Source organism: Bombus vancouverensis, chromosome 5 (genome assembly GCF_051014615.1).
Source record: "Bombus vancouverensis nearcticus chromosome 5, iyBomVanc1_principal, whole genome shotgun sequence".
Lineage (NCBI taxonomy): Eukaryota > Metazoa > Arthropoda > Insecta > Hymenoptera > Apidae > Bombus > Bombus vancouverensis.
The window spans coordinates 15860754-15883372 of NC_134915.1; the positions used below are offsets into that span (position 1 = coordinate 15860754).

Genomic DNA, 22619 nt, shown 5'->3' on the forward strand with positions numbered 1-22619 from the left:
ATCGCAACCTCGTCGCACCCTTCTCCCATCGACGTAACATCGAAACTCGTGTAAACCATTAATCTCCATTTAACTGATCTATAACGTACAAGCGTGCCATTAAAGCGGCCTCGCAATTCTCTGAAAGATAATCTACGCACGGCGAGGTCGTGCATTCGCGGAATTAATCCGTACAACTATCCGAGCACGATCCAACGCGCGACTCCGGCCAACAAAGAGGCAACGGCTCGGTTCGCGTATCGCGTCATATTAAATACAAATCACGAATTTCTCGCGGAAGCACGAACAAGAGAGACGCGAGGAAAGAAAAAGAGATCCTTAACTACTAAAGAACGAAGCCGGTAGTTCGGTGGCTGTGTGCCAAGCCCTCGACGACGATGGAGTCGAGAGAGCCGGTTGAGGCAACCGCGATATCCAGCCACGGCTCTTTGCAGCCGCGCCAGCCTCTAAGCCAGCTCATGACAGCTCCGGGCGATGTAGGCGTACGGATAGCTTTCGTCTCTGTTGCTCACGTTGGCAATGGTTGCGCAAGCAGGCGAGCAACGGGAGAGCCGACGACGTCGCCATCGTCGACGGTGGTACGTGCTCGTTTCGTTTCGTTTCGTTTCGTTTCTGTCGGTTGGCCACGGTAAATAGGCTAAAAGCATACCTGACTGGTATGTACCTGACACCGAGGCCGCGTTCGGTTGCAATAAAGTCGATGCTCTCTTTCCCTTTCTTCGCCTCCCACTCGCTCTCTAACGCTCTTTACCACCCTGTCTGCTTGGCTGGCTGGCTGGTTGCCTCGTGATCCTAACGGATCGATCGTTCTGTCTTCGATTGCCTGGATTCCTGGTGCTGATTGTTCTCGTAATACACCAGGTATCAGAGGTAAGTTTCCTGAAAATATCATTTTTATATCGCCTGCCTTCGATCGTATTCCGCGTTCCTAGCGTCGAATCCGGACGCCAAGATATAATAGCGCACCGATAATTCTTATATCGGCGATATTTGTTTATTTATTTATTATAATCGATCCTAACTGATCAGTTGCTTCTTTCACAGGCACAGGACAGCGAAGTTTCGTAAAAGTTTTAATCGATATTATCGGGTCGCGCGTGATTACGATAGTTTGATTTAGCGATACCGCCTAATTCGATCTGATCCAACTATACTAATTCTGGGGTTAAGAGTAATTGTTTGCGTCCAAATTTCAGCGGATATAGACAAAGCCAAAGTTATTCTCCAGTTGTTGCTTTCTTTCTTTCTCGTTTTATATATAACGAAGTTTCGATCGATCGGTGAGTGCTCGGAAGGACGAGCACGCTTCGTACGTCGGTGCTCCGTTTTCTTCGTCGCAGGCGTATTCGATGGGGTCGATAGAAGAGATAACAGCGAGAGTCGGGACGTACGAAACCGTCTCGCTTGCACGCGGTGCTTTTACCGACGATCGTTTCAACAGCGGCTGTCGGATTCGTTTAATGCAGAGAATCAATTGGGAGGATGAAGTTTGAACACTGACGAGCCACTGCTGCGTTGCGTGTACGACGTGTGCATTCTACGACTGTCTGTTCACGTCGCGTATTTATGAATTTGACGTGTTCTATGATTTTCTGACCGACCACTTAAGCACTTTATCGTATCGACCTTACACGACTCGTATTTTCCATTTGACGCATATACCTCGGTATACGATCGCACTCCACGTAGTTTTAATAGCGTTGCTTGTAGAAATCGATGTCCGATATTTCTCCTGCCATATTATGGCCTAATATTTCAGTCGCGATACGCTAATCGTAGGTGCGTAAAAAATTAGTTTTTCACAATAATCGATAAATACTTATCGCACTTTATCCATGACACGCTTGTTATCAGAAATTTGTATACACCGAAAATCTCGTTCTACGATTAATTAAACGCATAAGTGTACCATTTGACCGACGTAAAAGGTAATTCAGTTGGCAATGGAATATAGCAACCTAAACTTGCAACCGTGTATCGTTCGTCGTTGTAACTCGATGTCGATCTAATATTGATAACGTGGAACAAGTTAGGGTTGTGTCGAACGTAATTCGATTACCGCAATAGTTTTGCAACGCGTTTGTCCGATGTGATTTCAATATCGAAAGAAAAGTTGTCCAAATTTCTCGCTTGATATCGTTAAGCGTCGATGTACCAGTAGACCGACCGATAAAAGTACCATTTTATTCGCGGAAGAAGGAAAAGCTGATGGTCCAATAGCGTTGAAAATATAGGCGATACAGCGCGGATTAATAAATCAAGAGAGACAGAAAGATTTGATTTTTCGAAGATATTAATAGATATATAGACTCGTACCGTTTTGGAATTCACCACTTGAGCCGATAAAAATGCCTCTTATCATTCCATAATCCAAGTTTATGCGTTCCCATTCGAAGCGTAGGCGGTTATAAATCTCGGTGCGAAATCTATGCTCGGTGATATTTACATCCCGAGTAGTGTCTTTCCAGTCGCTGTCTTAATCGTCTACTGGAATCGGAAAACATATTTTACTTGCTAATGCTTGTAATTAGTATCGCCGAGGAATTTTCGATAATAGTACGGCGCGAACTAGTACGATTAAAGCTTCATTATCGTATCTTGAAATCTATTATTATAGGTATAAATGTCAGCTATTTTTGTCAGACGGATTTTTTTTTTTTTTTTTTCGGTTGTCGAAAAAACTGCCGAGATACGTATGATGTAACTTGTTTCGTCAGTGATGTGGATAATTCCTATGAAAGTATAACTTAAGTGGACGAGACGGTGGATGCAAATAATCTTAGTATTTTCTCAGTTTCTTACTACGCTTTATCTCGTAATCGGTTATGTCGTTACGTTTTACCAGCCTTGTTCTTCGTATATCTTCCGTCTCGCATCTTACAATTTATACTTCGCTACCGTTTCCCTATACACCTATACTTAACAACTTCGCAACATCTTCTACTTTATTACAAATAATAAAGCAGCAGAGAAACGGCTATTTGTCAAAAACTAATTCTAATTCCATCGTACGTTGCTTATTATTATTACTATTATTATATATGTATATATATATATATCTTGCGCTTAAATTATCGAAAATAGCGCTCGAGTAATTACGGTGCGCGGTGCATATATAACGTTATGGTAAAACGAACATTATGATTCACAAGGCAAGGGGCAATATCGTCAGGTCTCACATACTTTCCACCTAGTCCTGCCAACTGGACGCAATAAACGAACTTAAAGCACCGGTCGAGACATGAAATATGTACCTGACACTGAGACCGCATTCTATTTCATTTCACACTCGCTCTCACGTTTTGCCCTATAACACGGTTGATTTAATAATTGTACCCGTTCGCGGTTGAAAGGGATCTCACTTATTGGCTCGCTGTAAAAATCTGCTCTGGAATATAATTGGTGCCGAGACTACAAAAGGCAACTTGTCGCTAGCCGTTTGATCGTTTCATTGATTGCGTTTCGAATTAACCCTTTCATGACTGATCCGTATATGGATTTCAGGACGCCACGCAAACTGCAACGCCAACTGACCGCAGATATGAAAAAACGTTTCGCAGAAAATGATAGTCGTAGAACGATTCGAGGTCTTGTTTTTATTTCCATCGTTTCTTGCACACGCCCTTATTTCATACTGAAACGCTTTACCAATCAGCCTCTGTTCGTTCGTTTTCGTAGCATCAAATCTCTCATAGTCGCACGAATTTCTATCGTTAAACGACACGAGACTCGATCAACGTAACATACGGATGCCGTAATAAATGCCACGGTATGTAAACGTTTTTCACAGTCGGTGTAGATTGTGGGAAAAGATTTTATTTCGCTTATTTCTACGTATATACATAGGTTGCAGGAAAATATGAATTTTTTCCTCTGGAAACAGATACTTCGCTTTGAAACCGACCGCTGAAATCCATCTTTCTCGTCCTATTTATACATCTACACGGGCATTAGAACGTTCCCTTCGGCTCTCTAGATTTATTTCTGTGTATTTATTTCTTGCTGCTTTTATTCCTCTTAATCGAGATTAAATCGATTTAGCCGAATTGAGCAACTGCGGTTATTTGCCCGCGGAGGAGGATTCGATTTTATTGAATGTAATTGACGAGATCCAGCGATGTTTCGCGGTGGCAAAAAAAGGGGACGTTTATTTCGCGGAACAAGCGGATCGCTTGCACGGATTGCCACAGTTTCTTCGCCAGGTACCGATTGTCCAGAGGCGAGTAAATACGAAATGGCGAAACGAGGCGAGTTTCGTCAGGCGTCCCGCGATCGATCGGCACCGGCGGCGCTCCACCACGGACAAAGAAAAATGCATTACTGTGGGAACAATTCAGCGAACGAGCAATCGTTACCCTACATAGCGGCGTTAGCGTTCGCTATTGTGTATTCGTTTTACGCGCTCGTTTCGCGGCTCCATTTATTAACTCATTACCGGCGTGCAAAGCTTCGTTAAACCGATTTCGCAAATCATCTCTCTACGTTTTTCCACTTCTTTTTGTTTTATCATAGAAACCCGAACGAGATGACCTTTTTCCTTTTGTGGCCTCGATCTTTCTCTCGTTACGTATTCTCCGCTATCGTTGTACGGTAGGCGGGACGAGGAAAAGATTCAAGTTGACGCGCGTGCATATAATAATCGTATAGTAACGTCAAACATTTATTAATCGTATTTAATAGCAATCTGTCGCGAGATTTTAACACGTTCGCAGAGGAGACGATGGAAAACAACGAATGGATCGACGGAGCAGAGGCGACGACGACGCAAAATGTGTATCGTATTCTCGGCGAAATCGTTGGTACATAACAGGCGGCACGGAATTTCCTCGACGGAGCAAGAAATCGTAGGGAAAAACGTTACTTCCGTGTGAAATAAAACGAAGGTCGTAAATCACAGGAAAAAAAAAACAATGGTGTAAAAAAAGACTTTTAACGAAAATACCTATGCGAAATGATTATGTATGGATAATTGAAACTGCACACGTACGTATATATCGATAGCGTAACACATCGAACGTGTCGATATCATTAGCGGTTTCATGGATTAACCGCGAATAATTCGTGTCGTTATTTGAATCGTATATTTCTCTTCGTTGAGCGAGGCAAAGAGGCGTTACATCGCTTGCGTTTGATTCAAACGCGTTCGATTTGCGTATCACGCGACGAGCGTTAAACTCGTCGCGTCTAATCGACGCGGATCGGCAGAATATCGTCGTTTCGCAATCAACTGTCGTTTCCTCACTTCGATGTACGCGCGAGATATTTTTACCTCTATTTACGTTGTTCAAATTCTTAATCCTAAAATAGTCGTTGCACGCACAACCGCTGCGAGAAGTATCGGCACGCGATATTATTCTTCAACGAAGCGTTTCTCTTTCTATCGGATTGCGCGTTTCGTCTTCGTCAAAATTTTCTAATTATACAAAAGCGCCAGCAAATGGTGCGAAATCTGATACGATTGGACTCGATCGATCAGCGTATAATCGCTACGATGAAGACAAACGGTGTGCCGATATTTTCCCTAGTCACTGTATCTTCGTTATACCGTAACTCCAAGACTCTCGTAATTATCTCGTAGCGTGCGGTTACCCTGCTGAATTTATTACTTAAAATTCCAAATTCTGCGCCAGCAGCTGTATTATCCGAGCGTTGCTTGCACGAGAATTGCCATACGTAACAGGGATCCGCAACGCTTTCGATCGCGTTCCCGTTGCGCTGCGTAAGATATCGCACGAGCGCGCGTTAATTATTCCGAACGCGCGTTTCCCGGCAAGTATCGTTAACCGGTGACTGGTGAAAAATGCCGTTGGTAGACGTAACAGCGTAAACAGCGGTGGAACGCAACGATATTTATGGGCCGGCGATGCTATCGTCGATCTATTCTCACGTGGAAAGCAGCGAAAGAAATCGGCAGTCGTTCGAACCGAACGGGACCGGAGAGAAAGTAAAGGCCGAGGACTCGCTAGGCGATCGTGCTGCCTCCGAGATAATGGTTAATCACGATTATTAGGCTTAATGAATGGGCCCACGGTTCGACCGCCCCGATCCACCAAAGCCGCCGCCTCTTTAACCAGCCTGTTTGACCGCTAATCGTCTAATTGAGAGCGAATTACCGTGCGGTTGGCGCGAACTCTTCGATCTTTAAATGCGTACGATTTACGTGCGAAGCTGTCGCGAATTACCTTCAAAGAGAAGTTTCGTTCGTCCGGACAGAGATTAACCGGTTAACCGTTTTCGACGGGCCTACTCGTCGTGCGTAAAAAGTAGTTACAATTCGCTGTTTAAATCGCAATTTACTAGTCGCAGTAGATCGCAGTAATAGAATTAAAGAATTTCTAGAGTTTCTTCACAGATTAATTAACTCTTTAAGAATTAAAGAGTTTCTTTACAGATTAATTTTATATTTTAACAGTCGCATATACCGCGTGCCCGACGAATATACTCGTCGTCGCTTGCTTTTTGTAACGCGTTTTAGATACACGCTTTCGAAAGAGGCGGCGACAGCTAACCGATTCAAAGAGCCGGTCGGACTAAATCTAAGATGAAAAGTCTTTGTCGCGGACGGTACGAACGTCAAATGAGAAATTTTCGGAACGAGGAAAACCATAAAAGAGGTTTCTAACGCTGCTTCAAAATTCATTCGTCATGAATTATTCAGACGTCCATTTACGTGTTAAAAATTCGTGGTTTTGTACACGAAAGTCATACATTATGTAAAAAGAAGAGGAGGCGAACAAAGAAGTACGCCAATATGTGAAAATGTGTGCTATGCAGCGTGTACGATAAACATTTGCATATAATGGACAGTATGGTGGAAGGAAATCCACGAATTTTGCAAGCAGCAGCCACGTTCGGACATTATCGACCGATGTTCTCTGTTTGCGGCATTGTGCGATAAACATAGGATTAAAAGCGTTATAGAAACTTTGTCGCAATAAAAAATTGTAAAACGCCGCATATTTTACGTATTCTCGCGTACGCGTCCTTGTGGATTTCTCGCATCGACGCATAAAAATTCGCCGACTGGTATAACGAGCTTTATGAGTAACGTTTGTAAGGCTCGCAGATAAAAATATGGAAATATTTGGCGATAAATTGGATCGTCGTTCGAGTTCCATTGTGGCCGGAGACGTAGCTTGTGAGACGGTCTTCTACCTGGAGGAACAAAATTGATGTATATCTTGGAGGTGACATCGTGCGTAAAAAAGGGCACTGGAAGGCTTCTTTTTCTCACGATTTCTCGCCACGGTTGGAAACAAAGCTTGCAGAATAATCGGAAGTTCCGGCGGCTAGGACCACACAGACCCGACTGACAATCCACGTGGATTTCACCGTTACGCGACCCAGTTTCCGGCGTATAGACACGGCCTGCCGAAAATTAATTTCCGGCCCGACGTTCACCTTAGCCTCTACGATATACGGAAGCACGAAATTCCAGGTTTCTTGGAAAAACGAAAGATCTCGATAAATAAACGAGATTTCTTTCACCATGTGCAACCTTTAATTTCCTTTAACGCATACCTTCTGCCACGATGAGCGAGCTATATACTGAAATTCTTCCCGAGACTTTTTGCTAATTTGTCTTACCCGTTTTTATGAAGAGTGCCTTTTTGCAATTCCTTAAAGAGACTTTTAAAGTCTCGTCAACTTTGGCGTTTTTAGGTAGCGATCGTGACGTTTAATTGAAATGTACTGTTAACGCGGAAACTGCGTGGTAAAGAACGCGATACTACCTGTACGATGAAATATCGTAATACCAAACGAGAAAAGAACGATGAAAAATCAGCGCCGCGAGTTTCGTGTGTTCGTAGGAGACGTAGATATGCAACGATATGGAAAATGCGAATAATACGCGAAAGTAGACAGAATGCACGAAGAGCGCGTAACATCCAAAAATTCAGAAATGCACATGACACGCCAAAAATACATAAATTATCCGAAACAGGACAGATGTTACCACATACGTATATTCGTGGAATTTTTGTTCGTGAATTCACATGGAGCGCTCGCAACCCGATACAAACAACAAACCATCTGCGTGAAAAGTGATGATAATAGAGATTGGATCGTGATAGCGCTGTATCGTGGCGTTCAGTTACGTTCGTACGTTTTGAATAGCCATTGAGTGGTACAGTTGAGATTCTTGGATTTTGTACGTTTTCGTTTGCAATAGATAGGCAGTGGATAGATAGCCACGATTTGAAACTTCACGGTAAATCGAACGATTTATACAGACGATCAGGTTTTTCGAAGCAACCTGTTCTTTGTTAGAGAGAGAATTGAGAGGTATCGTAAGGTGCAAGGTTTATTTGATTCCCGTGAGAAGTAAGAAAACCGTTCATTGGTATTCAACGCGTTGTTCGTATGTTTATTTCTGTCAACTAGTCACATCACGTCTCGTATGAACGAATTTATGTACCGCGATAAATGCACAACATGACAGCCGTTTACGTGTAAACATGCATCAATTAATTCACGAAGAATATGAACGTTTTGCGCTATGATCGCGGGTTTGATTAACTGCTTTCTTATTATCTACGAGAGATGGATCCCATTATAATATTTTCTACATTATGGCAGGCAAATAAAGTTTGTCGGGGACGATGGCGGAACATGGTTCAGCGATAAATTGTTCCGTTCGACGTAAAATTCTAAATTATTGAGTCGAAATGTGAATTTTACGGATTATTCTCTTCCTATATTATGTACATTTATCGATTCATTATTGATTTCTACCAAAAGTTCGTAATTCCAACGAACTATACGTGTATACGTATACGCGTATTGGTATGGTGCAAGTTAAACGTATAAAAATTCCGAAGAAAATGTACACAAGAATTTATAGGGAACTATAAAAAGCAAAAGTTATTTCGAAATATCTTGCAACCTAAGCCTGCACAAAGTAGCTGAGGATATCTAATAATCATCAATCTCAGGATAAAAGAGGGATACTTTGGATTATGCAGATTTCCACAAAATTCGACCCTCTCCCCCCGCCTCATAAAGTTCGCCGTAAAATACACTTTAACCAGAAAAATATAGGATATTATTTCTGTCACGAAACACCCACCTCATACTCTCGTAAACTTCTATATCAAGAATTTAATTTTAATTTTCTGTTCAAACTATCCAAAAACCGCTACGTATCAGCACCCTCTTTACGAATCGAAGCTGTCGTCTCGACGCCTCTTTTAAGGAAAAACTGGAACCCAGATGAATAGAAAATTGTCCATCTGCTAAATATTGCAACGAGTAAGGTTTCTTTTTTTTTTTTTTTTTTTTAGATTATTTGTATATTTTCGCTCGTTTTTCGAGTACTGTGCATTTTTGTGATTCCGTGTCTCCCACAAACGCATAAAAATCCACGGTCCGCTAATGGCGCGATAAAGTAATAATTCGAAATATGTTTTTGTCCAGCTGTCGACATTACCGAACGTCTGTGAAAAGATTAACGAAAAACCAGCTTCCTTATCCTCCCGTAAAAATAGCAGCTGAGCTCACGAAACAGCCTTCTTAGCAAAATATCGTGTTGCCAGAGGTACGTAAAACTCGGGATAGAGAAAGAGGGAAGGAAATGCGTTGGAAAGTATTTCGGGCGAGGAAAGGATCTGACCACGTTGGTCCAGCGGTGATCTCATTCAATTAGCGCGTTCAGAGCAGGTTGCTGGCCTCTTGCGAATTTTAAAATCGCGTCAAACGCGCACGCACCTGAATCCTGTTACGGTGCCGCACCACTGAACAAACTGGAAATTTCCACGGATTCGGACCAATCCGATTCTGCCTCGGTACCACGATCTTTTCTTTCCGTGCCAATCCGCTTTGGCGGTTTCTTCTTTCTTCCTTATTTTATCGCTTCTTTCAATTTATTTCGCCTGGCAATTAGGCCGAGAATTTTTACGAAATTCCGGGAAATTCCTACTTCTGGGGAGTCGAAGTGTTCTAGTTAAAACGCGTTACCGGTTTTACGGTTGAGAAAGAAAGCAGCGAAATTTTCGATAGAGCGGCTCTGTCGTCGGAATGAATAATTATTAGAAAATTGCGTGTAAAACTTGTTAAAGCGTGGAGCGATCGAGAACGCTTCGTTTACTTAAACGGTAGTTTAAATGGCAGAAAAATGGTAGTAGAACTAAAATGACGTCGCGTCGTTAAGAACTTGTTTCTCTATACTGACTCTGCAAGAAAGTATGCGAATGTAAAGAAAAAGATATTTTTTTCTTCTCGTGTATGACTATCGCTAATCATCTACTTACAACCATCCATCATTCCGACAGCAATGACAGTCCTACGCTTATTACGCGTGATTAAATATCTAATTTCAAGGTTACAATTCGTTCTTCACATCTCTACCTGTTTCTCAGTTTTTTCCTCTTTTATACGTATCTGTCTCGTTTTTATTATAATTATCATCGTCGTCTTGAAGGATTTCATAAAATTTCATTGTTCGATATGTACGAAATTTTCATCGAAAAGCTGTAACAAATAACGTGACGATTTTGATAAAATATTCGATAATCACGTTAGTACGTAAAGAAATTATTTAAACGCTATTTTACGTAATTAAGAAATTGTTTGCTGTCTACGATATTCCACGTATGATTATTTCTTATCCGTAGTAAGTACGAATAATAATAAATCAAATTTGACGAATAAAATATATTTGACGTACGCGTAACACATTACAAATAGAAGTAATAAATATCGATTTCCCTATAGCCAACAGAGACATTCAATTCGTACAATAATTTATTAGATCAGGTAGTCGATCAGATAATAGCGCACCTCTACGATCATTCGAATAATGTCCCATGCGCAATAATATGCAGGTGTAAAGTGTATATCGTTTATCCATCGAACAGGTTGTTTTATCTCTAATTCCGAGCCATTAGGACTCAAATCAAACAACGTTTTATCGATATCTAGTTTACAAACCACTTTATAATTTTTATCGTAGTAACCAGTGCCGGCTCTTATATGGGCACTGCGACACCGCAAAACCTCCTACGAAAAGAACGAAAAAACTGAAATATTCTGATTTCGTGTATCGCATTTACAGCGATACGTACAATAATTAGCAGAGTAGTAAGCGTTTGGCACGTACTCGTTTAGGGTAGTTATTTTTCAGAAATTATTATTTCAGTCTAAGCGACTATATCTGACGATAACTATTTTATTTTTTATTTTATTTCGGTTTCACGAACGAGACTATCTCGTCCGCAGTGCGTTGCACGCATCCTCCTATTTTGCACATTGACGAGACTATCGAGAAATGTTGTCAGCGCAAGCAAAGACGGGTGGATTTTATTTTCAAATAAAAATAATCTCCCTCGAAGCATCGATTTTTTACGTGTTGGGTTGGCAACTAAATGATCGCGGATTTTGTCAATAGGTGGTATCGATCACTTAGTTGCCAATCCAATATGAATTTATTTATCAGTAAACTGCTTCCGCGTTGAAAGACGCTGAGCTTTTATTTGTGACCCTGATCTATGCAATAGCTACCGATAGTAACCACAAGGGGAGTGAAAAATACAAAGGAAACTTCAAAATTCAACGCTTAGCAAGCGTTTGTTTGCCCATTTTCATAGAGAGATACGCGTTTGTATAAACACTTACGGTCGGACAAACTGAACCAACGATCAGTAAACTGCAAATTCTTATGGACGTGTAAGAAATGCCAGGATGTAAAAATACACAAAATGCGTGTGATATTGAAAGATATACAAATTACCGCCATTAAGTTGAGCTGCCGTAACTGTAAAATATGAATCTGCATAAACATCCCGGAGTCAAATAATCGGTATAAGACAAGATAAGAGAAGACCCTCTAGTCAAAAATTCTCTTATCTGATCCAATATTAACGATCGTGTCCACGTATTAACTGCCAGACTCCAACTTCTCCGCTGGATCTCTGTAAGATTCGAGTAAGATTCGGTTCCCACAACGAGAAAAAAAAAAAAAAAAGAAAGAAAAGAATAAAGAAGCGATGTCGGGGACACGCCCGAAACCGATGGCCGTGGTCGGTCTACCGGCGATTTACGATATCGTCTTCGTCTCCACTCCGCGTATATTACCCTAAATGCCAATCAAGGAGATACTTCGTTACGAGAACAGAAAGCTGAACAGCCTTTAGCGGCGTTAATGCAACGTTGATTCGAGAGGAACGACGTTGATGGACACGCGGTCTCCTCTTCGTTCTTTGCTCTTCTTACGGTTCCTCCGGGCTTTCTGCAATGTTGCTGCTGCTGCTGCTCGGCCTTCTATATACACACGGTCGAGCGTTTGCACGTGGAGAGCGGCGAGCCGAGTTACAGTTACCAGGCTATATCGAATTTTAATCGAAAAACGAGATCGCGCCTCACGGCGTAGGCCGGTCTCGTTGGCCTAGAAACGACGGCCACTCGATTCCCCAACGAGAACTCTCACCGATCCAGCCACCTTGTGCAAGGGTGCGAATGATCTATTATAGCGGAACCGTGCGATTCCGATAAGAAATTTCTGGCTTTCAACAGGTTCTTATCTGCGGTTACCGGCAGACTGCGGATTTTCATGCGCGAAATTGCACAGGATGACGCACCTAACAGCCCCTAATTCCCCGATATTTTCTAATATCTTAAGCTTAATACTTTAATATTCTAATAATATTACGAGCGCCGTTGATAAGATAGAGTGGAATTTAAATTGAGATTCACATTTTATCCGCCGAGAGCGGAACTAGCGACGACTAAAGTACGGCATTTGAATATGAAAGAGCGTTAGAGCAAAAAAAGGGTTCGCCAGGTGTCTTCTACGTATAAATAAGCGAAGCAGAAGGTAGTTTTCCCGAGATTGACGAGAAATCGAGGAAAAACGTTCTTTGGTTCAGCGCTGATATCTTTGTCGTTGATATCTTTATTTTTCGTGAGACTTTGTAGGGAATGTACTAGGGCACGTTTAGAAAATATCGTAGATCGTTTAAAAAATCCGATCTTTCGTTCTCGCGTAATTCGACGTTTCGTTTGCCGGTCTATTGTGAGTTTATTCCGAAACGAACACAGGTTGGAAGATTCATATAATTCTGGGAATATAGTTGGTGCCATAAAATACGTGTTAGTACCTTTGTGACTTATTATGCTAGCGATCGAGGAAGTGGAGGATGTAATCAAGGCCAAGTATCATTTCAAAGTCTCGCGAAGTAAGAAGTGTTCATAGAATAATGGAAACGACGAGAGAATCAGCGAAGTTGCGATGTTTGCTCGTGTTTGAATATCTCCAAAGATGCACATGACAGTGACTATCAATTACGCGCGATAATTTGCGAGAAATTTATATCGAATCTAAAACGACTAGAAAGTTCGATAAACTAAAAATCTATTAATCATATAATAAGAGAAATTGTAGATTTTTTAAATTGCCAATTAAAATCGAATTTAGCTGTTATCCTTTAATATTTTTTTCTATTATCGATTAATCTAATATCACAGTTGCAGATGATTATTGTGATTTCTAACATGTGAGAGATTTAATTGTTCGATTAAAAGAAAGGAAAATCTAGATGAGATATAATCAAAAATGAAAAAGCTAGAAAATGAAAATAATTTGGTAATTTATAGGAACAACGTGTTAAAGGAGTTAATGTAAAATAAGAAACAAGATCTGTTCATTTACGTCAGAGAACTAACGTAAATGAATAACGTTACATCTACCAGGCAATGTTCATGGGAACAAAACGCTAATTTGTTAACACAGATATGAAAAAGTATATTGCATAAGCATCGTTAAACGGATTAAAGGAATTTTAATTTCATTCGATTAAAGCAGTACGAACGTTACAAAAGTAACACATTAAATCCCGTGAGTTGCAACTACTCTCACGCAACGTACTATGTTCGCTAATGTGGCTTAAAGCATGTTGTACATGTGATTGAAAGCCTCGAGGTCGTAACGTGACAAGTTATATTTTCACGACGCGATCGTAAGTGTGTTAGATTAACAGAAATTAATAGAACAGAAATTATGAAATTTCCATAGAACTGCTTGAAATAGGCATTAGTCAATTTCATTTACACTTTCCTTAATCTGATAATAGGAACGTGTCTTACGAAATTGCAAATTAAGTCTGCAAAATAACGTATTCACCAACTATAAATCATATTATTTTCCAAGAAAGATCATCCGCTGAAATTAAATCGCATTTTAACCTGCAGGAAAATCCTCAATTTCTATCTCGAGGTCTCGGCAGTCAGCGATTCTCAACGTCGGTGGCATAAGAGATTAAATTTGACTATGCGAGAGAGAGAGAGAGAGAGAGAGAGAGCATCGTACTTCGTGACAGAGAATGAAAATCACGGGTGTTCGGCCGAACCTCGACTCAAGAATCAGGTCCATTGAGGTTAAAGACGTGATTTAACCGCGATTTCCCAGAACACGCCGCGAGGAAATTGCCAGTTAACGCATTCATCCCATCGAATACTGATGTCCATGAGATGTTTAATATGTAGAAACAATATTCAGCGGAGGAAGACTGATGCGGTAGGAGAACTAGAGTAGAAAGACAACTATAAAATCTTGAAACGTTAACCTCCAGAGGAGCCTAGCCATTAGAATGATCTCCTTCGCTCGGATGTTCGTATAATAAATTATATTGAATAAGCGCACTGTGCGATTCCTGCGATATTAAGATGACGAATTGCTACGTTGGCTGATACTTCTTGCATAGTGTATTCTCTAGAAATCTTACGATCGAATAAGTTGAATAATAAATTTATACAGAATCCTACGATGAATATAATTCTGAAATACTAGGAAAAATAAGCATGGATTTGCGATAGAATAATAGGAAAGGAGGGCGATCCTTTCATCTTTTTTTTTTTTTTTTTTTTTTTGGTGAGAAGATAATTTCCAACGATAACTTTCCCCTTAAAAGTTACGGTGGAAGAGATATAGTCTGGTCCGATAAACCTTTAATGGTTAAAATCATTTTCTCCTGCCACGTGTTCCATTCTTAAACCGTTTACTTTTTGCCGCGTCAGGATATTTAAAGGATCACCGTCTGCCAACATTCGTAATGAATATGGAACAGAAATCGATATATAAAAGTTTCAACATCGAAGTTACGGCCACCATCGAACAGATAATCATTGTCAGAAACAATAGCTCTCCCATCTCCGATAAAATTCTTTGGCCGTTGCTCAGACCTCTATGTCCCAACAGACACACGGTCTGCTAAGTATATAGCGACATAAGTTTCGATTCTATCTCGTTGCTACCTAACAACCTCGCTGGACGCCGTAACTTCCATATTAACAGCATTACAGTGTTACGCTGGTCCGCGTTGCGTCTACCAACGAAGGCGCCACGACTGTAAATCTTGCGAACGAATTACAGAATTACGACTACGGCTTTGCCTGCGATAATAAACGCGAATGAAACGTTACTCGTTTGACATTACTCAGTTTGATCGATACTGAAAGCAGTAGAATATAAAAAAGCTTCTATCGGTATGCGCGATTTTTTATGCCAATTTTACGTTATGTTTTAAGCAAATGAAAGATCCTCTTTATTCTACCGAGAAGAACAGAACTGAAATACTAAGAATCGTTACGAATTTCTCACGACGAGAAAATCACTCTGATTTAATCGATATCTCGCGGTACCAAAACTGACGATCTACGTGTTTTCTTTTTTCTTTTTCTGTTTCTTAAATAGACGGAAAAAATTGCTACACGCTCGTGATCAAAAACGTTGACCACGCTCGTCGCAAGGAATTGATTTGTCCCTTATCGATATTCAGTGATTCGAATCGAACGATATGTTCCTTTTAACTTAATTAGAATCGAGAATTCCAAGGGTTTCTTAATACGCGCGTAAAAAGTTAGCACCGAAGAGGAGAACATTTTAGACACGCGCTAGCGTAAGATTTATTGCCTCGTCACGTGGATCGACGCGGACGCGCGTTAAACGATAGTGGAATTATTGCGTGTAATGGCAATAAAACTCGTACTATGGCGCGCTCTTATTGCCAGCTAGAAAGTAACGCTGCTTTAAATGCGGGATTTATACTTCCTTCGACTTCGCTCAGACCATTTCTGTCCAAGCAGAGCTTCGCAGCTTAAAGGGTTACCAATCATTCTATCCCGACATGATTGATATCGTATCATACGAGATAAATACGTATCAGTCAACTCGGTTGGTCTTCTTTATTTAAGGCAATTTTATCGTTTTAAGGCAATTTATAATCTTACGCTACATTCGCAGATTCCCAGTGTTGCACTCAGCGTTGATACGCATTCGACGCTGCTTCGTCTAACGCTGTTTGCGGTTTCCGGAAAGAGACGCGTCCAGAAGGAAAAGAATTCCGACGTCTCGCCAACATTGTAGATTTCAGATTGCAGTTGGCTTTTCCTTCTGGACGCGTCTCTTTCCCGGAAGCGGCAAACAGCGTTAGATGTGTATCGCTGCTAAGTGTAACAGTGTGGACAGCGACAATCCACGCTGTGAAAGTCTCGAGACTCTACGTTCGCAGATTCAACGATAGAATTAAATGCAAGGTTGAAGCTAAATTTCAGAAACTATAAAATCCTAAAGTATTCCGAATTCCCAATGACTTTCGTTCACACTTTTCGAAAGTGTGACACGAAGGACGCTATAGTACAGTACTGTAAATTTTACATGCATAAATGTAAAAGATACTTGCAAAGATTAGGAAAAAATGCAAGAAGCTACAACGTTAAAATTATTCAGGTGTTTCAAGAGCTAGAAAAATGTTAACTGAATCGAAAGCTACCTATGTATATCCCGTTGCATAGTAACGACAATAAATCAGTAATAAAGGAATGACAGTATCCAGATATACAGTGTACATATTATAAAGAAAGGTTCGGAAATTTGGACGAGTACCGTCATCGACGTTTTAGTTCCTGATGTTCGAAGAGGGAAGATTACGGCGAAATCGACGATGAAAAGCCTTGTTATTTTGAAATGTTTGTGGCACTCGAAAAAGAACTTACATTGAGATACTTTGAGGCACAAGCAGAATATAATTATTAATAAAATTTGATGTAGCAATTGCCATCGTTCTCGTATCATATTATTTCTATTATTCCAAAGAATAACTATCTTCCTCCATTAATTCGAATCCTAAAAATTCCACTGTAATAGCCGCAGTGTGTTAAAAACTAGCTGTCGCTTCTTAAGAGATACTGGACAGAACGGACAGGACGCGAAGGGTACTACAAAAATCGCGAAACAAAATTACTTAGCCCCGTGGAAGAGCGATAAGCGCGTTCGAGTGAAGCGAGTGGAAGCGCAGAAACGTCGTAGCGAAAGAAATACAGTTTCGTACGGACCGCAAACGTGGAAGATTGACACACGGCAACGACACCGTGGCTAATGAGTTACGGCCCGTCAGAACGAGCGGAAAAGAAAGCCTTAATAAATCTGCGCCGAGATTCGATCGCACCGAATATATTTCGCGTGCTTTGATGCTCACCCGGTATACCAAGCGGAGGAGCAACCGTGCCCCTCGAAGGATTTATGCCCGCGACGAGATACGCGGCCATGGACACGGTATTTTATCCGGCTCGAGGAACCGCCGCGCCGCTTCGACGTCCGAATAAATTTTTATTCGTTAACGTCGCCGCGGACCGGCTCGATAAGTGCGCGCGAAAATATGGCGCACCTTGGGTCCTCTTGGCCGGTGGCTTCTTCTCCGCGTTCCTTTCGTCCTTTTGTATTGTATAAAATGTGACTTTTAGGTAGGGAGGAATGAACCTTCGGCAAGATATACAGGGCAAACTTATAATTAAGATGTAGAGGACGAGAAAAAGTCGTATCGACGTTTTTATCTGTATATTTTATTTACACACCATTTTCAAAGAGAAAATTAAAGTTCTATTTCCTTTGTGCCAGTTTGTGCGCCTTTGTTCCTCTCGGCTCGGTTAGAAATATTTGGTCGTTATTTCGGGATAGTTTATGCGCAGCAATAGTTATTACGCGTCGGCGTACTTCGAACGTATTATGCGTGTTATACGAAACATTTCGAAATATCATTGGTGTCTGTAACGAGGCTAGAGCGTCATGATTGTATCGGTAAATGTCGAAGAAACGAATCTGAAAATGTACATGGAAACTACGATCGAGTTATACGTTTCGTGGAAATCGTGCGAGTATTTCAACGAAGAATTGTTCAGTATAGTATGATAGGTTTATTGAATCGATATCTTACAAATCGATTCTAAACTTTGCACGGGATAATCAAATTTGTTGCATACCACGGGGTGTTGATAGTCTTCGATACAATAACGAAAGAATGAGAAAATGTATTCAATAAAAGAATAGCACGAAATAGAACGAGTAATGGACTTAAATGTAATGTTAATAATGTTAAAGATAGTTCTATTAAATATTACGGTTTATCGATATACAGAACAATTGTGAAACGTATACTTGCAATAAATATCTCGTCGTCCATATATCTATATTTTCAAATTCGTTTTTAATTTGACCGCCATAGCCATGATAACAGCGTCTCGTTACGGTGCTCGTGCAGTTTTAAAGTGTTCTGTATAATATATTTATAAATAATACGAATACGAGCTACTGTATACGGCGCAACTGTACGTGTGTATAATACTGTACACCGCATCTCTGCCTTACAACAATAAATCTTCTTTCCACCAACATATACGTGTTTAAGCCACTCAAACAGATTCTCTGGCTTCTTCCCGCTTCATTTCTCATCCTCGTCCAAATCATTCATTCAACACCGCGCATCTTAAACACCACCTACCGTTCCACCAAAACTCACATAATATCAATCATCCTTTCCAAATGAACCAGTGCCTCGCGCGTTTAACATCACGTTACTTTTACCTTCGTGTTTTAGAAAAATATCGATATCCTGGCGTAAAATCTCGCAAAATATCGGCGCTCGTTTCTTTCGCCAGTGAAAGGTCATCGGTTCCAGTGCGGATTATTCATCCGCCGCGCGTTTATGCGCTTCCTCTCGAGTTTTATTCGTGAGAAACGATCGAACGTGCCGCCGTTCGATCCTTAAATCTCATTTTCGGTCGCGCAGTCAACCGTGACTCGTTAAACACAGCCCTTTCGTCCCCATTAAACTCGTATAAAAGCGAAACAAAGGGGAAAAATCCGCCTCTTATCAAACGAAAACCAGTTCTCGATTGATTTACGTCGTTACATCGATCCATCCCGACTGCAATTACACGCAACCTAATAGCCTGTATTATAAACAATTCGAGGATTCTTGGTCTTCGCGTGATTTATCGGCAACCTGGAGGCCGGGTATCTACGAAGATTTACAAATCGCGGATAGCCCGCGAGGTTGCGCGATACCGCTTCTAAATACGATCGTTCGATCGCTAATAAATCAATCGTTCGTCGAAGATAAATCGATTCCGGTATTCTCGCATGACGTGTTCATTCTGCGGATCGCATGCAGGGTGAAATATTCGAGGGCCTGCCTTCTGGGTAATCGCCGTGATCTCGCTGGGCACCGTGCTGATTCTAAGCTCCTTGCATTTTTTTTCTTCTTTTTTTGTTTTTTTGTTTTTTTTTTGCTTTTTCAGCATTCTCGCGATTTTTATTTGGCCATTAACCGGCTGCTCGAGGATAGCCGTTTCTTACGTGTTCCTTCGTTTCACGTTCGTAGTGGACTTGTATCGTATCATTGGCTCGCTAATGATATAACTGAGGAAGGTAAATTTTTCAGGAAACTGGTTTCAGATAGACGATTATTCGTTACACAACCATTTAGCAATGAAAATATATGAGAATAACGATAAGTAGACTGCGAACGTTTTGCGAAAATTTATAGTTTGGTGAATACAATTTAAAAATATGATACGTAACCAGATGTTTGTTCGGTCCATAATATCGAGTTGGTAACTAAGTGATCGCGGATTTTTTCATTAGATGGTACTGACAAAATTCGCATTCGCTTAGTAGCCAACCTAATATTAAGCGTTCGAAGACTTCCGAAACGATAACGCGCGGATAGTTCACATTTAACATTCGTTCTTGATAAAATGAAATAAGAAGAATAGAATCCCCTTGACTTGGCGATATCGTAACGTCCAATAATTCATTAATACGCATCATCGAGTGCTTTCACCGTAAATTAATAAAGGTTATATTTTCGTTCGAGCAAAATCGTAGCCGCTTAAATGTTATTCACGCTTAACAGCCAGCAATTATTATCTCATCGTGTTGTCCAATAACAAACCGTAGCTCGTGGCCATGGCCAGAGATTATGCGCTTAATGATCCTTCACGATTCTTCCGTAATTGTCGTTAATTCAGTTCCCTTTGAGCTACCTCGTTATTGCTCGCGTTATAGTGAGAAATTCGAGTAATTAAACGCGCCGACGCGACGTAAAGATCGGACAAGAGCCCGTGAAATTACGCAATCGTCATCAAGCATCTTGAAGAACGATCGTGTAACCAGCGGCTTGAGTATCGATAAATGCCGGATGCGCATTTCCTAACCTACGTGTCGAATTGCCATTTCGCAATTATTCTTGCCGATACAGAAGATCCTCGTTTTAATAAACGAGCCTTAATTAACTGTTGAACTATTCGACTGACGGACATTCGAAATTTATGCAAGATAAGACTATTACAATGGAAAGGCTCGTAACGAAGATCACTCTTGTCCATGTTGCTCCTGGAGAGCAGTAAAATACTCCAACATTTTTCAATTTCAATTTTTTTAAAGAGAACATTCGGTATACATTACGTAATTTTCATAAATTCGTGATCTTACGAGGGAAACGTTATATCTAATTAAATTATAAACTTATGCACCTTACGATGCAGATTTTACAAAATAAATTAATTCTCATTAATTTTCCTTGCAAGTCTTGCTCTAGCACTTTTCGTTAAAATGCTTTTCACGCGTATATGGCGTAGCGACAGTGTTTATTAATGTTTCAAAGCGAGATCATGTTCAAGCTTAACTAAGTACGTCGTAAACGCAGTTGTGACTTTACCCCACGCTTAACGTTTGTTACTTACTTTATTATTCGTAATATTTGCCACGGAAGCGCTGCCTGATAGTGAGTGTAAAACAAAGGTGGTTTAAGGCTCTAAGCAGCGAATTCTAAATTGAATTAGGTAATATATCTGCCAGTTTGCTTTCCTTATATTTCGCGGGCAAGTAAACGTAAATTTATTACAGGTGGTTGAATTTTTACGTTCGATAAATTAACGATAGATAACATTTATGTAGCAAACTATGTAGCATTTATATCTTTCATATAAATTATTATATGTATCGCTCTTAAAATTTGCGGAGTTAGAAGTGGGTAACATTTTCTCGAAGCTTTAGCTATTGCAGTAAAAATACTAACGATAATAAAAGTAGACGTTGCATATTCGTGTACAATATTAAAAATATTAACATGTATATTACATTATATTGGAATTAATATAGAATATGATTCAAATACGAAAGATCTTAACGTGAGACGTGTTCTCTAAAGTTTCGTTACTTAATTGTAATACTTTTTTAATCATCGTTACAATATTTAATATTTGCGATATACAAACTGTGGATGTTCGCGCGAAATCAAATTTTTATTGGCGCTATCAAAGGAATAACACCAAAGTAAAGATCTGTCTCATCCTTTACGTACATTACAATGGCTACTGTACGTTGAATATTTCATATTATTTGCATATCATATCTATGTATTTTTACTTCTTCCAATCTTCCATAAATGCGTAAACGTCCACAGTCTAATAATAATGTCTTTCAGCATGTAACATTTCATTTGCTTTCAACGTATGATATTTCTTAATATTTTTCCCATGATTCACACAGTAACGATATTTTAACCCTTTATGTTTCTATCGCGCTTTAGGCAATTTGCGATATTTATCGCGTCGATACTATATTAATTTAAGGAATAATATGCAATATAGTTTCAGAACTGTACCTATCGCAATTGATTCCATGCCAACTTTCACCCCGTAGCATTATATACGACATGTACCAACACGATGTGGAAATAAATCAGAATCGCCGCCCGATCGTAGTCTAGAAAATTCCAAGTACAAATGGTCAACGTGCCGCAGCTTCCTTTTTTCCTAACCTCGCGCCCCTGCCATCTAGATACTCCAACTTATAAAACATAACCTATAGATACTTGGCAACGGATCTACAGCGGATACCGCAAAATTTTACGAAAGTTTCTCCATACTGTACCTCGATCGATGTTCACTTTCTCACGCAGTGAACTGCATCAATACCCCACTCTCCTTATTCGAGCAAACTTTCCAGCATGCAGTATGCCACTTGTTAGACTTCGACTGCATATCGTGCTTCGTATTTCACGGCGAATGAACTCCGACGTTAAGGAGTTTATTCACGCTAATGTTCCGCGTTTCCTTGCCAATACGCCCGCACGACGAGACAAACGCGACACAAAGTTAATGGGCAAATTACTCTTCGGCGGGATAAACTATCCGTACTGCTGAAATTTATATTGTAACGTGGATGCGCGAACCGCGTGAAAAAGAGCGCGCATCTGTACTCTCGTTAGGTGCGCGCGCACTAATACTCACGCGCATGCGCGGCGCGGAACTCGATAGCGCGGCGCGGCACAAAGACGAGCATTCGA

The 22619-nt window shown here is 40.6% G+C and overlaps 1 protein-coding gene and 1 long non-coding RNA gene across 6 annotated transcripts in view; one reads left to right on the forward strand and one right to left on the reverse strand.

The window, feature by feature from the left end:
* LOC117158660 (uncharacterized) overlaps positions 1–22619 on the forward strand; it is a 267429-nt gene that overhangs the window by 170617 nt on the left and 74193 nt on the right. The gene's annotated exons all lie outside the window — the stretch shown is intronic.
* Positions 17813–22462, reverse strand: LOC143302712 (uncharacterized). The gene is made up of 2 exons (XR_013058439.1): positions 22205–22462; positions 17813–22135 (listed from the first exon to the last, which is right to left on the reverse strand). It is a non-coding gene; the product is annotated as an uncharacterized LOC143302712 (long non-coding RNA).